The 18318-nt window shown below is 44.3% G+C and overlaps 1 protein-coding gene across 4 annotated transcripts in view; it reads right to left on the reverse strand.

Moving 5' to 3' along the window:
- Window positions 1-18318, reverse strand: part of SLC25A21 (solute carrier family 25 member 21) — a 387007-nt gene that overhangs the window by 368515 nt on the left and 174 nt on the right. The gene's annotated exons all lie outside the window — the stretch shown is intronic.

An 18318-nucleotide genomic window follows, 5' to 3' on the forward strand; every position in this document is an offset into this window, starting at 1 on the left:
GCATCGCCTGCGGGCATGGGCAGCGCGCAGAGCCCCCTGGCCACTCTGCCTAGGAGAGTGACATGCCAGCTGCTTCCAGAAGCCACCTGTGGTAGTCGCCGCCCAGAAAGAGCCGACACCCTGACCCTCCTACCCCAGCTCTGAGACCCTCTCCTGTACCCCAAAGTCCTCATCCTCAGCCCCACCCAGAGCCCATGCCCTGCCGGCCGGAGGCCAAACCTCTCAGCCCCAGCCCTGAGCCCCCTCCTGCACTCCAAACCCCTCATCCATGGCCCCACCCCCGAGCCTGTGGAGCTCTCACCCCCTCCTGCATCCCAACCCTGCCCCAGCTAGGTGAAAGTGAATGAGGGTGGGGGACAGTGAGCAATGGAGGGAGGCAAGATGGAGTGAGAGGGGGCAGTGCTTTGGGGAAGGGGCAGGAGTGTTCGGTTTTGTGTGATTAGAAAGTTGGCAACCCTAGTTCAAGTAGGCCCAATAAACCTGCACTAAGAGGCTGTGCTCTTAACTGGCCAGAAGAACCAACTGACCACCATTTAAGCAGGGGTGCTCAATGGGTTCCAGGCCTGCAGATGCACCTGATTGCTTCCTGTCCAGCCCTTGCTCTCCCCACCCTTGCCTGCTCTACTCTAGTTGTAGTCCCTGCCAGCCTCAGAACTCCTGATTCTGACTTGTCTTCTGACCCTACCTTTTGGTCCTGTTCTGACTCCTGACCAACTATTGGCCTGTCTCCTGACCATGCCTCTGGTTTTGACCTCTGATTCCACTCTGACCACTAAGTCAGATTCCTGTTCTGACCACCAGGTTGTGCTGCCTACCCATTGGGGCGTGACACAGAACAGTAGTTCTCAACCAGGGGAATGTGTACCCCTGGGGGGGGAGCAGAGGTCTTCAAGGGAGTAGAGCAACTCATCTAGATATTTGCCTAGTTTTACAACAGGCTACATAAGCACTAGCAAAGTCAGTACAAACTAAAATATCATACAGACAATGACTTGTTTATACTGCTCTATATGTTATACACTGAAATGTAAGTACAATATTTATATTCCAATTGATTTATTTGATAACTATGTGGTAAAAATGACAAAGTAAGCAATTTTTCTGTAATAGTGTGCTGTGACACTTCTCTATTTTTATGTCTGATTTTGTAAACAAGTAGTTTTTAAGTGAGATTAAACTTGGATTGTATACAAAACAAATCAGACTCTTGAAAGGCATACAGTAGTCTGGAAAGGTTGAGAGCCACTGATAGAGAGATTAAGTGATTTTTGCAAGGTCACATGAAGTCTGTGGCAGAACTGGATTGTAATCCAAGGGTGAAATCCTACTCTGTTGAAGTCAATGCAAAAACACCCATTGATATCAATGGAACCAGGATTTCACTCCGGATGTCCTGATTTATAACATAGTATGTTAATCACAAGACCATCCTCCCCCATTACTATGTTATATGATCTTTATTGTAGATTCGTTGTAAAACAGAAAATTTGATGTCACTTATCTTCACAGTATTAATTTTTGGGGAAAAAGATACTGATGCTTCTTAGAATTCCTAATAAAACAGAATGTTTAACTGTATTAAATTACTGTATGCATATATACACAGAAGATAATGTAGTATGTGTGTTTGTTTTCAGGCCCTAGTGATAATGTATACGCACTTTTCCTTCTTCTATCTTTACATTAATTTTTCAAACATTTTTCATCTAGATATAAAATTTCAATATGTCAATCTCACCTTCAAAAACTAAGTATACAACTTCAAGTCTTACATTGCCATCTTGTGGATAACGCAGAAAATGAGTGGCAAAAGTAAAAGCAGTTTTGTTTTAATATATACCTTAACCGTTTAATTTCAAGATTCCTTTTGCTATATACCCAAGCTTATTGTCTGCTTTTTTTTTTAAAAAAAAAGAACAATCATCTTCAATATAATTAGAGTCCTTAATTAGGAAGAACCTCAACCCACCTGAGAAAATCATATTACTTCTCTGATGTTTTAATATGTAGGTCGAACTACAGGTATAAAATTTTAGAGACAAATGCTCCCTTCTGTCTGCATGAAGGAACCTGAATCTGCAGATCCTGGCCAAGGAGATGCTCAAGAAGTAGTGGCATCATTAGCTGACTTTGTTGCTTTGTGCCCAACTAGATATTCCCTTCTCTTAAGGCCTCTTCTGTGAAGGTGTGATTAGTGATGTCTGGCTGCAGTCTGCTGCATTCTTCCTCCCTGCACCTTTTCAAATCTAAATGAGGAAACAGTACAAACAAAGACTGACAAATTCACCAATACCAATAATGAATTTGCATAATCAGCAGAGGACTTTTTCCTGCTCCCGTTGAAGTCATATTATTGTCCATGCCTCTAGACTAAGCTTTTCAGCACAGGGACCTAAAAATTGTTTAGTGACGATCACCCCTTGAATGCTGTCACACATTATTTATATGTGGTAGGAGCTCTAGCATGTGGAAAGTTATGCAAATATTTCAAATATCAGTTTGTAAACTACTTTCCGTAATTCCTTTGTGCATATAGTGGACAATTCAGAAATAATACCAGATTCTAATTACCAAAGGACAAACAGTACGTTTTTTTAAATGAACATGTGACAAGAAACAAGGTTAATAGTTCTGGGTGGATTTTAAGATGTATGTTGGAGTATGGAAGCTAAATGTACTAAAAAAACAAAAAAACAAACAAACAAACAAAAAAAACCACTCCTGATATCAGTGGGACTCTTCCCTGCTTAAAGTTGAGTGCTTTGCTGGATAAGAGTTTAACAGTGAAAGCAATGATGTTCTGAGAGGTACTAATCTCATTTATTATTGTCTTTAGTTTCCACACTTCTAAATACATTCACTTCAATGGGATTACCCACACGCTTAAAATGAAAGAGATGCTTACGTGCTTTGCCTGATCAGGGCCTTAATGACATTATTTGTAGTGTTGTTGTAGCCATGCTGGTCCCAGCATATTAGAGACAAAGTGGATGAGGCAATATATTTTATTGGACCAACTTCTGTTGGTGGAAGGGACTAATGCTAGAGGGCATACCAGGAAATTGTTCAACAGCAATAAGTAACTTGTATGTGTCATAACTAGATAGGTAAGGTAAGGGTTAAGTTTCTTTTACCTGGAAAGGGTAACCAAACACCTGACCAGAGGACCAATCAGAGAACTGGATTGTTTAAAGTCAGGGGCGGGAATTTGTATACCAGGGGTCCTTTTTTTTGTTTTCTCGGCTGTGAGTAAACAGGTTTCCTCTAATCTGTGCTCTTCTCCTAGATCTTCAGATGACGACATACCTTCCAATATGAGAGTGCGACTAACTACAGGAACCCAAAGCAAGCACGGTCACTAAGCACAGAGACCTTTTGGGGTGTACAAAAGATTATGACCTTGAGAATCTCGTACGTTCGTTTGTTGTCAATTCTCGGCTTGTGATAAACAGGGTTTTCCTCCTAATCGCATCATATACGTTAAGTTCCTCTTAAACATCGTTACCTACTCGAGCTTCCTCAGAGCCACGGAACCGACGCGCAATATATGCTCCCGCTCCTATTATGCTGAGCTTTCGGTCATTAAGCGTTCTGTATGACTGCATTGGTTGGAGTACGTAGGTGTTATAACTAGGGCATTATCTATCAGACTGTTTTTACAATACTGACGATATTAGCAAGAGGCTCTTGAGTCGTGCGAGTTCATTATAATGCAAAGACTATTGTTCTATAGAAACTCCTGCTTCTGCTTGCAACATTTGCTCTCTACTAAGAGGGAAAAAGTTCCCTCAGAATTCCTTCTAATCTATGAGGAAAAGAAGGACGCTTTTATGCCATTTCCTCTTCCTAGAAGTGCCTTGCTATCAAGCTTCAGTTCCCAAGTACCTCTGGGAACAACTGTCCTCACAATGTCTGTGCTCGGTAAAACTTGGAATAGGGCAGAGCTGAAATTGATCCCTCTTAAAGGGCCAGCTTTGCTCCTAGCATACGTGTGAGTGGATTATGTTGTCCAAGAAACCATATCAGAGGGAAGGAGCCAGGAAATGTGAAGAAAACAGGACAGTTTGACAATTTGGCACTGGGAGAATTGGTTTAGGAAACAGGCACAGGAGGTCGTGGTTATATATCTAATGAGGAAGTGTGTGTGGAAATGGAAGTTGTACTTTGTGATATGGTGGGTGGAGTGAAAACAGGATGGAGACTAGGAACGGTATTTAAGAAAGGTGAGGGAATGTGTGCAGATTTTACAACTGGGGGATGAGGTGGAAATCAGACTGGGCATTTGTTACTGGACAGATAGCAGCGGGCAGAGTTTACATCTAGAAGAAATGGTTAAGATGTTCGCTAGTGGAGTAAAAGTTGGTAGCTGAGAGAGGGACTGGATGCTTGTATGAGGTTAGGAGGATGGGTCAATAGATGAGGAAGAGGGAAGCAGTCTGGCTAATTGTTGGAAGGGGTTAATAGAGGATTCGGAAGAATGTAGTTTTGGTTATTGCCCTAGTGTGGGCAGGTTATAATTATGAGCAGGAGTTTGGATTGGATGACTGAAGCTGGACAGTACATAAGGTAAGTTGTATTTTTTCAATACAATGAATTTGAAGTGTTGCTCTTTTTTCAGGTGCTGTAATAGCTAAACAGTGAGTCAAAAGCATGAAATATTATGCCAATGCAATTAAACAGGGACAGACATGAGTTTGTTTCTTAGTGTTAAACAAGAACAAAAATAGAAGATTACAAAGATTCATTAAAAAGAAAATCCTAGTTGCAGCTTCAGCATTGTGGGGAAGCTGCTTATCATCACATCCATAATAACAAGCCTAAGGATGGCTGACGTGGGAAACCATAGTATTGAATAGTCAGTAGAACGATAAGTGGCCATCTGGATAGTGGGCTTTCTCAGTTCAAAAAGGACAATAAACATCCTCTGCTTATTCTGTCACTGCAAGAGTCCAGACCAAGATGGTAAAGCCTGCCCATGGAATAAGTGCAGACCTGACTCAAGGTAAACGACGAGTTGCAGGATTCTGTCGATTGCCATCCACGAGTTGCTGATCCCAGACTCCTCCTGGGCTGATCAATAGTTGCTGACAGCCCGCTTAATATTCCCAAAACAACTGTAACTTGCACACCTTTCCGCTGCAGACGCCTTGATGCCAACTGTAAATTCAGTAAGTTATCTTAGAGGTGACTAACCTATATTTCTACCCCACTTTTCTCTCTCCTATGAGTAGTAGAATAATAATGTTCACGAATCTGTCTCTTTATGTAGAACGGGTGTTAGGCGGACGTGTGCTCTATTATATCTTAGAAGGATGCAAAGGGAGCGGAAAGCCAGGGCTCTGTTGGCACGTTAGAAATTCTGAAACCTATGAGGTGACTTTAGTCGGCTGGAAAGGTAGCATGCACAACTTACGGGAGACTAAGGAGGCAAAGAATCACTAATCTCTTTCTCTGTGGTGGACAGTTTTTTCGACTGTTGACGAGGGATTTCAAATCCAATGTGCGTCGAGCTGATCAGTAGAATAACGCACCTAGAGAGACACGGGGAGCTATAAGCCAAGCTTGGTGGCGATTTGCATGTCTCAGTATGTCCTGATAGGGTAGAAGAAAGAACGCTTATCGCTGGGAATAGAGAAAGGTTTCTGTGCAAGGCGGGGAAGGAGGGGAGAAGGGATTTTTTCCCCTGCTTTTAAGCATCCAAGGGATTTGAACTGGGGAAGGTCCCACCCAGGAGGTTGGGGGAACACCCAGAGAGAGGAAAAGGGGGAGGGTCAGGCCCCTAAAGAGAATTACCTACCTGAACCTGGTGGCAGCCCAAATACCCAGCTGTAGTGAGCTTGGGGAGTTTCAGGTTGAAGCCCCAGACCTTTTGGACGCAAAAAGTCCAGGTTTTGGGACAGGACCAGAATTGTGGGACGCTAAAAGCAGGTCTGGGACTGGGAGGCTAGATACTACAATGGTGTGCAGCGGATTGGAAGTTAAATCCATATGCACCATAGCTACAGTAATTTTTTTTCCTGCTAGGCATTAGCAGGCAGAAGGTAATGGGGTATTAAGGGCAGGACACAGAAAAAATTTTTTTGTCTTTCCCCTGCTGGTTTCAGCAGTTGCGATTTTATAGGCTCATTAAAGAGAAAGCATTAAGAGTCAATTCGGTGGAACAATAGCCTTTCTCTTTCAGCGGGCTGCTAGCAATCACACAGTCCCAAGGGAGGGAAGAGATTCGGTTTTACAGACAGCAAAATTTTTTCTTTCTCTCTTGCTGCTCTTAGCTTTACTTAAAGAAGACAAGGGTTTTACCAGGGCAGAGAGCTTGAATTTGTTTTTTTTTTCCTGGCTTCAAGTTTTTTGCTTGCTGTAGAGCTTGAATTTTTTTCTGCTAGCTAGCAGTTGCAATATGGTTTTTTTTTCCCGTCATTAAAGAGGCCCTATTACAGTTTTGTTGGTCACATTGAAGCTTAAGTAGCCGCGCAGCCAGCAATATTCTTCTACACAGGTTATATTACAGTATTTTGTTGGTGCATTGCATATTCTCAAACAGAGCTAGGCATAAGATCTCAGCTACGGCCATAGGAAGCGCAAGTGAACGCACACAGACTCGCCGCAGAGGGCTGTACTCAACACCAAGACAACAAACCATATGAGTCAAAAGAGTCAAACAACAATAGGTAAAGCAGTACGGGCTGTACAAGCTAAATCGTAACCGAAAGATCAAACTAGAGAGAAAACTTGAGCGGAATCCATAATGAACGGCACACACTCGCACTCGCTCACCGAAACAAGGTATTTCACCCAAATGAACCTCGAGGGGGGAGCTAGCTGCACAGCTAAGATGATAAAGCCAAAAAGGCAGATCACGAAAGAAAACAACCAGAACAAAAGGCAGTTTACTGCAAGAAAAAACAAGAACAAAAGGAAGTTTTACGAAAACCAACAAGAGAAAGGCGATTCAAGAAACAGTAAGACTACCAAAAGAGAGGCTCACCAAGCAGGGCTCTGAATTAGAAAGGGAATAGCAGCAGCCCCTACCAAATCTAACCTCCGCCGCCCCGTGTTCGTTCCACCGAGAATTCCACAGCTACAAGGCAGGTGAGGCCCGGAGACCTTCTTAGAAAATTTCGAAATGGGCTGTTTTGGTAAACATCCCTGAAAACCAGTACAGTGCTAGAGCTGAGGTCACACAATTCAGATGGGACCCTTTGCAGATGTGCGGTAAAATGCCAATAGGAACAATGAAGATTATAAACTGTTTTCAAACCCAAGCAGATCCAGACTGGGGATTAACCCCGGATCACGCCCGTCGGCGATTCAGAAACCAAAAGTGGAAACCAAGGGGTCCTTTTCCCGACCACGCCTACTAAGTCTGGGAGCATTGCGACGCTGGATATCAGGAACCCAGGTCAAACTTTGAAGAATGCGCCACCTCATATGCATGGGCAGTTTCCTTTTTGGATGGTTGTTCCTGAGGAAATAACACGGTACAATCCTAGATGGCAAACCCACAACTCTCACCGGAGGCGGGGGAGAATTGGAGCCAAATGATGGCGTGTCAGAGAGCAAGAAATCACTGTACAAGGGAGTGAAAAACCCCATCGGAGCCACCCCAGCAATAAACCTACAACGAGGTGCAAACCAAAAACCCACCTACAAACCAAGAAAAGGCCCCAGACACACCATGCCTTCCACCTCACCAGTTCAGATGACTTCTCTCTAATCCAGTAACCCGTTATCTGGAAAATGCTATACTGTAATGAAACGGGACATATCAAGGCCAACTGCCGAAATAACCCCACCGGGTGCAAATCATTGCACCACCAGCGGACTAAGACCCCCGGCCCACATACCTCTCAAATCCCCTGGAGCAAAGGAAAAGCTGAGAGTGGGCGGAAACAGAAGGTACGCGTGAGAGACACGGGAGCACAAGTGCGCTATCCACCAATCCCTTCGTCGATCCAAACTCATCAACCCAGGGGCAAATGACCCATTACCCTTCATTTCACAAGCTTGTGGACTTGCCTACAGCTGAACTGCCTGTCCAGTACAAAGGCTGGTCAGGAATGTGGATTTGCAGTCTATGACAATTATTCCATCCCATGCTAACTGGGAGAAGACTTGCCAAATCAAGTTAAGCAGTCCAGCGAGAAGGAATGGTTACACGCAGCCGCCAAACAGACAAGCTTCCAGACCCATTCTATTCTTGAGCCGTCCACAGACACTGTCTGTGTTACCAGAGACCCAGACTAGTTAGTGACTCGATCCCATGTCAACGGCTAGACCAGCCACAACACCTCCAGTCCCAGGAACCGGAACTGGAACAGCAACCAGCACAAGCAAGCGCAACCAACCTCAACCCCAATGCCAGAAGGGACCAACGAGCCTGAACGGCAGAAGCAACAACCAAACCATACCAAAGAGGCTCAGCAGAGCCTGAAATACCCACAGGTCACCAGCGGACAGCGGTACACCAGCTACAGACAACCCCATCATCTACATCTCTTCCAGAGGACCAAGCCCAAGTCCCAGTCTGAGAAAGAACTGAAGTCCCCAGCTTCAAGGAAACAGTTCCAGACTGAGCAGGAAGCAGATGACAGCCTTCAGACAGCTTGGGCGGTGGCACGGAGCAACCCACCGCCTCTCAGCTCTTCTGACCGATCCGGTTTGTTATAGAACCAAGACTTTTATAAACAAGAAAACTCTTTCTGTGTGACGCCAGAAAAAATGGCAACCGCACCAACGGGTTGGTGGTTCCAACTAATGACAGGGGGAAGCTCTAAAGCTTAGCCCATGATCTTCCAGTGGTCATCCTGGGTGAACAAAAACCAAACACAGGTTGAAGAAAGCCTTCTACTGGGAGGGGATGGAAGGAAATTCCCGAGTATGTCCAGTCTTGTGAGGTGGGCAAACAGCGGGCAAAGCCTCAAGATCTGGTCGAGCCCCTTCCAGCCACTCCCTAAAGTCAGGTTCCATTTCAGACGAAGCTGGAAATATTCTGGGTCCTCTTCCAAAGAAGACACCCAGGGGAAAGCAGAACGGACTGACTTTCGTGGACTTTGCTACCGATGGCCAGACGCAGTTGCTCTACACAACACCAGGGCTAAAAGCAGTGTGCCAGGCCCTAACAGACATTTCACCAGGATCGGTGGGCCTTCCGAACTGGTCAGTCAGTGAAAAGGAATGCTATGCCATTGTGTACGCCCTGGAAAAGCTACGCCCAACGTTTGGAACAAACGGTTCCAGCTTAACTAACCATGCTGCGCTAAACTGACTTTTACTGAAGATGTTGAAGCCTTGTACTTGCATGCTTTTATGTCTATGTGTATGTGTTGTATTCCTCTGTTTAGTTTAAAGTTTTAGGTAGAAATCACCTCCAGTGAAACTTTCTACTGTCGGTGATTTGGGGGGCGTGTCATAACCAGATAGGTAAGGTAAGGTTAAGTTTCTTTTACCTGGAAAGGTGAACCAAACACCTGACCAGAGGACCAATCAGAGAACTGGATTGTTTAAAAGTCAGGGCGGGAATTTGTATACCAGGGTCTTTTTTTGTTTTCTCGCTGTGAGTAAACAAGAAGTTTCCTCCTACCCCTTCTTTTTCACATATTATACAAAAGTCTGTGAGTACAAAGGAACCCCAAAAGCAAGTCGGCTATGAGGAGCTTTGGGCTGTAGAATAAATGTGGATGGCTGTGTCTTTGTTGTTTGCTCGGTGCTTGAGTAAACAAGGTTTCCTCCTAAATCCATCTAATCTTAAAGTTTCTTCTAAACATCTGTAGTACCACAGGAAGCAAAGTAATTCGGCTATGATGATCTTGTGGTGTATTTACCTGTATGTTGATTTGTTGACTGGTTAAATTGGGCTATCGACTGTTTTTCATATCTTCTTATAAGCAAGACCTGTATTGAGTTTCTTATGCAAGATTATTGTTCTATATTTTCTTTCTATTTTTAAATACTTTTTCTTTTTACACGTGTGGCAAGTTTCTTTTCCTAGGAGCAAAGGAAGGGAAAAGCCAAGGCTGTGACTATTTTCCTGTTTGCTTTCAGGGAAGGAGCAGAACTACGGGGCAAGAGACAAGAATCATCTCTGTTTCTCTGTGTGGAAGTTTTTTCCTGTTACTGGTACGAGAGCAACACGGGGAAAGGCAAAGCCAAGCTGGTGCATTTTGCATCTCAATTGTCCGAGGGTAGAGAACGCTTATCGCTTGGAAGTAGAGAAACCGGTTTCTGGCAAGGCGGGGAAGGAGGGAGAAGGGATTTTCCCCTGCTTTTACATCCAAGGGATTTGGAATCTGGAGGTCCACCAGGGAGGGTTGGGGACACCCGAGAGAGGAAAGGGAGGTCAGGCCCCCTAAAGTAAATTACCTACCTGACCTGGTGGCAGCCCAAATACCAAGCTGGTAGTGAGCTTGGGGGAGTTTCAGGTAAACCCCAGACTTTTGGACGCAAAAGTCCAGGTTTGGGCCAAGACCAGATTTGGGGACGCTAAAGTTCAGGTCTGGGACTGGGAGGCTAGATTACCACAGTATGAAGAAAGGGATTTTAGCTAATATGCAAATATAAAGCCTGAAGTCACATCTCTTGTTATTTCTTTGTCAGTCATATTTGCTTCCCTACCTATTTCGGAATTGCTTTGAACGTCGGTGGGCAGGCTCTCTGGGCTAGTCAGGCTGCGGCATATGCTCCGTGCGGGTAGCGCAGCTGCAAAGCTGTGCTCTGTGCTGCCTGGTGTCTGGTATGCTTTCCAGCCCGAGTGTGATTAAGGCGCGCAATGTATCGTCTGCAGAGCAGGGTTGGGTACCCAGGCGAGAACGAAGGAGGTTAGGATCAGAGCGTCAGCAAAATCAGCTGAGGTGTAGGGCGAGTCTTGAGGCTAGGACTACCGATGCCCACAGATTCACAGAGACAATAGAACACGAGTGTAATAGGGAGACTGTCATGTGGAATGCGAGTGGAGGGAGAGGTATGTGAGGGTGCTGAGCTTAAGCGGTGCCGCTGGGGAAACGTTGCTCGCAGTCAACGTTTCAATACTGAAGAACACAAGAAGGCCACACCAGACATAGGGGAGATGGAGCTATGTGTATCGCCTTAGTGTACAGTGAGTAACGCCTCTCCATTGGGACAAGATGCCACTCCCGCAGACAAGGAAGTAGCACTTCAAGACTAGGAAGGGAGGGTTGGATGGGGGCAACAGGAGGTCTGACTGGTCTCACAGGAGCTGCCGACCATTCAGGGTGCAGTTGCAAGACGGCACTTAGTTCTTAAGATGCATGGTTACGGAGGCAAAATGAGACAGGTGGATGCAAGTCAAGGCCTCCCAAGGCGGGGCCTACCAACCAGGAAGATAGATAACAGGCTTATGGGATTGGGATAGGGGCTGGAGAGCAGGGGGTCGTAGGTGGTCGATTTCAAGGTAGAGTGGGCAGAACACGGAACTGAAGGCTCATCACTGGCGCGATAAGGAGGTGGTGGGAGTGGATTGGGGCAAGGGCCCTGAGGGGGGGGCAATCAGGAAGAAGATGGGGGTTGGATGGGGCAGCAGGGGCAGTTAGGGGCACGAGTCCGATAATAGCTCCCCATCTTACTTAATTAGGCCTCTTACAGCTGGATGGCTACTTCCCTTTTTTCAGTGTGTGTGTGTGTGTGTGTGTGTGTGTGTGTGTGTGTGTGTGTGTGTGTGTGTGTGTGTGTGTGTGTGTGTGTGTTCTGTGAAAGCTTATGCTCAAATAAATTTTAGTGTCTACAGTGCCACAAGTACTCCTGTTCTTTTTGCGGATACAGACTAAAACGGCTGCTACTCTGAAACCTTTCAAAAGACAGAGGCTGGAATTTCCAAGGGAGTCCAATAAAGTGAGGCTCCTAAATTCGATTGAATTTCAGTTAGATTGGGTATCTAACTCCTGTAGCCTCTTTTAAAAAATTTGAGCCAAAAAGTTCAGTCAACCAATAGCCATATTATTCTATGAAAAAACAAAGGGAAAAAGATCAGTCAAATATTTCAGTTTAAAATGAAAAAGTTTTTAAATGAAGGATGTTTTATTATATATGAAATTCCAATTTCCAGTATTTTCAAAGACTAGAAGACATGAGTGCTGATTCTAGTACAATACTATTTATTAAATAGGGTAAATAGAAGAAAAAGAAAACCATGAATCACAGCAGAACGGTGATATTCTATGATCCAGTCAGCACATTGGATTTGAAATCCTCCCTTATATTTATTATTGACAAACACTAAGTCTATATTTCAGAATTTCAACTTCAAAATATGGTTATAATTCTATTATTGGCACACGCATATGTCCTAAACAAGGACATATGTTCTACTCAAAAAAGGTAGAAATTAGGTAGTCACCTCTAATGATTAACTTATGAATTTACAGTTGGCATCAAGGGTCTGCAGATGGAAAGGTGTCAAGTTACAGTGTTTTAGGAATATTAAGCGGGCAGTTCAGCACACTATTTGACTCAGCCCAGGAGGAGTCTGGGAGTCAGTCAACTCGTGGATGGCAATCAACAGAATCCTGCAACTCTTCTTCTACCTTGAGTCAGGTCTGCACTTATTCCATGGGCAGGGCTACCTCTTGGTCTGGACTCTTTGCAGTGACAGAATAAGCAGAGGGATTTTATGGTCCTTTTGAACTGGAAAGCCAATACAGATGGGCCACTTTATCTTCTATTGGACTATTCAAATAATGGTTTCCAGTCAGCCATCCTTAGGTGTATTATGGATGTGATGATAGCAGCATCCACAGCTGAAGCTGCACTAGGATTTTCTTTTTAATGAAATCTTTGTAATCTTCTATTTTTGTTCTGTTTAACACTAAAGAAAACTCATGTCTTCCTGTTAATTGCAGGCATAATATTTCATGCTTTGACTCACTGTTTAGCTATTACAGCACTGAAAAAAGAGCACACTTCAATTCATTGTATTGAAAAAATACACTTACTTATGTAATGGTCCAGCTTCAGTCATCCAATCCAAACTCCTGCTCATAATTATAACCTGCCCACACAGGCAATAACCAAAACTACAATTCTTTTAATCCTCTTATTAACCCCCTTTCAACAATTAGCCAGACTGTTCCCTCTTCCTCTCTATTGACCATCCTCCTAACCTCAACAAGCATCCCAGTCCCTCTCTCAGCTACCAACTTTTACTCCACTAGCGAACATCTAGACCCAATTTTTCTTCTAGATGTAAACTCTGCCCGCTGCTTATCTGCTCCAGTAACAAATGCCCAGTCCTGATTTCCACCTCATCCCCCAGTTGTAAAATCTGCACACAATCCCTCACCTTCTAAATACAGTTCCTAGTCTCCATCCTGTTTTTCACTCCACCCACCATATACAAAAGTCACACTTTCCATTTCACACACACTTCCCTCATAGATATAAACCCGCACCTCCATGTGCCTTTCTAACCAACTTCTCCAGTGCCAAATTGTCAAACTGTCCTGTTTTCCTTCCCATTTCCTGGCTCCTTCCCTTGATATGGTTTCTTGGACAACATAATCCACTCACACGGTATGCTAGAGCAAAGCTGGCCCTTTAAGAGGGGATCAATTTCCAGCTCTGCCCTATTCCAAGTTTTACCCAGAGCACAGACATTGTGAGGAACAGTTGTTCCCAGGGTACTTGGGAACTGAAGGCTTGATAGCAAGGCACTCTAGGAAGAGAAATGGCATAAAAGCGTCCTTCTTTTCCTCATAGATAGAAGGAATTGCTGAGGTACTTTTTCTCTAGTAAGAGAGAAATGTGCAGCAGAAGCAGGAGTTTCTGTGAGCAGCAACCAGAAAAGCTAAAGTGATCTGAACTCTACGGTAAAGAACCCTGGAGATGAGGGAAGCATTTGGCGGCTCTGAGGAAGCTCAGGGAAAGGCTTCTTGAACAAGTGGTTAAAGGAACTTTTGCAGTCTGTTTGATTGGAGGAGCTCAAAGTAGGAGACAGACTGGACACAAGGTGAAGGAAATAACCTTTGGGAAAGTGTGGGCTTGTGGCCTAGAGTGGGTCTGCTGATAATATCTCGTTAGACTGACCTAACACTTGGTAAAGCACACCCATCCTTTCATGTATTTATACCTGCTCCTGTATTTTTTTTTTACTTCATACATCTGATGAAGTGGGTTCTAGCCCATGAAAGCTTATGCCCAAATAAATTTGTTAGTATATGATGTGCCACAAGGACTCCCTGTTTTTTTACTCTCCAACTTGTCACTTGCCAAATAGCATATTTATTTTAAATCATGTTGTTTTCTTTTCACAATGTTCTGCCCAATTAGATTACATTTTTCAGGTTTGAGGTGTTCACAAAGGAGTCAGGGTTGCCTTAAAGGGGTGGTGTAAGGGGGATAGACAGAGGTAGAACAACTGGAAAAATTATCTAAGGCCTTAGCTGAGCAGTGGGCCTCAGTCATTTAGGGTTAGATATTTACTTGTATTTATGGTGGTAAAGTGCATATCACAGCTCTAGGCATGACATGGCTTTATTATTTTTCTGCCAAACTATTTATTCTGTCTAAGAATCACTGCATGTATTTATTTTTTCAAATCAAGGATGGTAAATGAGTGCTATCTGCTTGTAGCAAAGATTAAAAAACAAAATTAAACAAAAAAATTGTGACAGTCAAGAAGAGGAAAACCCATTAGATCTGGATAATGATCTGTGATGGAAAATCTGCTTTTCCAGACTGATGTTTGTTGTGTTTACGTGGCTTTGTTTTATACTGTTTGCTTTATTTATCGGTATTTATATTTGTCATGTTCATACTGTATATTGTGGGATTTGAAGTTAAACATATTTATATTCTGTAGTGTATCAGGGCCTAACAGACCAGTGATTTTCCAACTGTGGGTTGTGGAATGTAAGGCACTGAGTCACAGTGGCTCTGGTCAGCAGCAGGTCCGTCTCCCTAGGCGGACCAGTAGGGGGTGGGGGGAAGCACAGGCTCCACGTGCTGCCCCCACCCCAAGCACTGGCTCTGCACTCCCATTGACCGGGAACCAACCAATGGGAGCTGTGTGTGTGCGCGTGCGCATGTAGACAAGAGCCATGCAGAACCGCTTGCGCGTCTGCACCTAGGAGCCAAACCTGCTACTTGCCACTTCTGGGGCACAGCGCAGTCCATGGTGCCAGGACAAGTAGGAAGCCTGCCTTAGCAATCCCGCTGCATGACCAGGAGTGGTCTGAGGTAAGCCCATGACCCAACCCCATATCCCAATCCCCTGTCCTGAGCCACCTCCTGCACCCCAAATCCCTCATCCCCAGCCACACCCCAGAGCCTACACCCCCCAGCCCAGAGCTCTGACCCCCCCACACCCCAACCCCCCACCCCAGCCCTGAGCTGCCCCTGCAACCCAAATCCCTCATCCCCACCCCACCCCACCCCAGAGCCTGAACTCCCAGCCCACATCCCTAAGCTGCCCCCATACTCAGAGCCCCTACTCCAAACCCCTCATCCCAAGCTTCATCGGGTCATGGGCATCAACAATTTCCTTCAATTGGGTTGCTAGAAAAAAAGTTTGAAAACCATTGTAATAGACTGTAGTACCTCAATGACAGACTTGAGTTAAGTATTTTAAGCCAAAAGAGATACTGTCTACTAGTTTAGGTCTAATAAAAAATATTTTATACCACCTAGTTAAAACGCTTACATGATTTAAATAAATCTAACTAAAAAAGTAATATTTTCTTTAGACATGAGCGCACGCTGCACTATTTGCAACCCAAACACTGAAATATTCTACTACATGACATTTAGAAACTAGAAATACTGTCAGTGTCCAAGCTGAATTAAATACAAAAACTGAATATCATAAATGTGTGATATTTAAAGTTCCCAGTTTTAATCTAATCAATTAGTGACAGGTACATTTTTTAAAATAATGTCATTGATTATTATAAGTTGATTTGGTTAGTTTAATGCTATATTTATCTCAGAAGAGTGTAAGATGTTACTTTCATTTCTTCCTGGAGATGCAACAGTATATCTGATTTTAAAGATTACTGCTAAAGTACAAAAAGCAGTGCAGTGCGCTTCCCTTTTGAATAGAGTAGTTACACTTCCAATGCAGTGCAATTTTTACTATTACTATTGCAGAACTGTAGACCCTGAAGGACATACCTTCAAGTACTATTAACAATGTGACATAATATTCTACATCAGTAATAACAATCCAGCATCTATTTTAACTCAATAATATAAAATGTGCTACAAAAATGCTACATAAAATAAGTTTCCGAAGTTTAACACTGCTTTCTATATGGTATGAACACTCCAATAAGGATTTATATTTATGCAAATATGGAAAAGATATTACATTAAGTCCATGCTTCTGCAAGGAAAAGATAAAGTAGTCACTTGTTAGAAGAGACTACAGTGGGCCAGTAGCATCATTATTGTTAAACAGTAAACCAATCTAAATCTTCGCAGCCTTTAAAAAATAATCACACTATGCTATATACAAAGTACAGGAGTCTCAAAGCCTCTGAGTGCCACAAACTGGGACAGGGCGACAGGGGATGGATCACTCCAGAGAGAATGAACAGAACAGGGCAATTTGTGAAGCATCGGGCATCAACCACTGATGGAAGGCAATGGACCGTTGGTCTGAACCACTATGGCCATTCCTACATTTTAAATATTTCACCATTATTCCACAATGGCCTAAAATACTGTTATAACACTGTCGTAAACTGCAGCTTTTGAGGCCTCAGAGAGAATACTGCAATTCCTCACTTAATGTTGTAGTTATGCTCCTGAAAAATGCTACTTTAAGCAAAACCATGTTAAGCGAATCCAATATCCCACAAGAATTAATGTAAATGGGGAGGGAAGGTTCCAGGGAAATTGTTTTTGCCAGAGAAAAGACTTTAAAACTTATACTGTGTGTGTATAGATAGATAGATAGATAGATAGATAAACAACGTAATACTGTACATAGCAATGATGATTGTGAAGTTTGGTTGAGGTGGTGGAATCAGAGGGAGGGATATTTCCCAGGGAATGCCTTACTGCTAAATGATGAACTGTTAATGTAACCTCACACTCCACAAGGCAGCACTAATGGAGGGAGGAGACACAGTAGATGCACAGAATCATTGAATATTAGGGTTGGAAGGGACCTCAGGAGGTCATCTAGTCCAACCCCCTGCTCAGAGCAGGACCAATCCCAACTAAATCATCCCAGCCAGGGCTTTCTCAAGCCTGACCTTAAAAGCCTCTAAGGAAAGAGATTCCACCACCTCCCTAGGTAACCCATTCTAGTGCTTCACCACCCTCCTCGTGAAAAAGTTTTTCCTAATATCCAACCTAAACTTCCCCCACTGCAACTTGAGACCATTACTCCTTGTTCTGTCATCTGGTACCACTGAGAGCAGTCTAGATTCATCCCCTAAGTGCCTGGAGGACACATGTGCATGAGAGACATGCACAGCCCCTTTAAGTATGCTGACCCCACTCTAAGTATATTGACTTTTTAGCAGATTAGCAAGCTTACTCCATCCTGAGCCCTGTAGTGTGCCCCCCCCCTGCTCTGGGAGGTGGGGTACAGGAGGAGGGGGACACCCTGACATCAGCACCCCTCTTCCTTCCCCACACCCCCTGCACAACAAGCAGGAGGCTCCCAGGAGCAGCTCCAAAGCAGAGAACAGGAACAACACAGGGCAGTGGGGGGAGAGACAGCTGAACTGCCCAGCAATTGATAGCCTACTAGGCGGTTGCTGCATAGGGAACTTAGGAAAGCTGATGGGGGGCTGCTGGTCCACCCTGGTTTCAAGTCCCCACCAGCTGGCTCCAACTGGCTGCTATTCCAGCAAGCAGTGGACAAAGTAGGTGGCTGCCTACTCCGGAGGCTATTAAGTGAGGAGTTACTGTATTATCAGCAACCTACAGTCCACTGCTATATATTGCAATAAACACTGACAGGAGAACGACACATGCTAATTTCTACACCCATTCACTTTATTTGTAAAATCAAAAGGAGAGAAAACCCACTCGGTTCTTCTGGGTTAAGAGAGCTGCATCAGAACGCCAACGAAGCTGCTTTAAAGTTTCCCAGACAGGGGAACTGTTGAAGCAGGGAACCAAAGAGCAGGCTGTCACCTCGTCTCCTTTAGTCAGTGCAACTGGCTGCACGCACACACGGGGAGGAGCAGCCAACAGCCAGACAGTTGGACGAGACTGGGCACTTAATCAAGGGTTTTTGCCCAGGACACATGGGGGGCGGGGAGAAGAGGGGGCGCAGAGTGGATTTTCACGTACCCAGGCTCAGCTTCGCAGCGCATACACCAGCGGAGGCTGTGCCCACGGCTAGCCAAAGTC

The sequence above is a fragment of the Chelonoidis abingdonii genome, chromosome 4, assembly GCF_003597395.2.
Source record: "Chelonoidis abingdonii isolate Lonesome George chromosome 4, CheloAbing_2.0, whole genome shotgun sequence".
Classification (NCBI taxonomy): domain Eukaryota; kingdom Metazoa; phylum Chordata; order Testudines; family Testudinidae; genus Chelonoidis; species Chelonoidis abingdonii.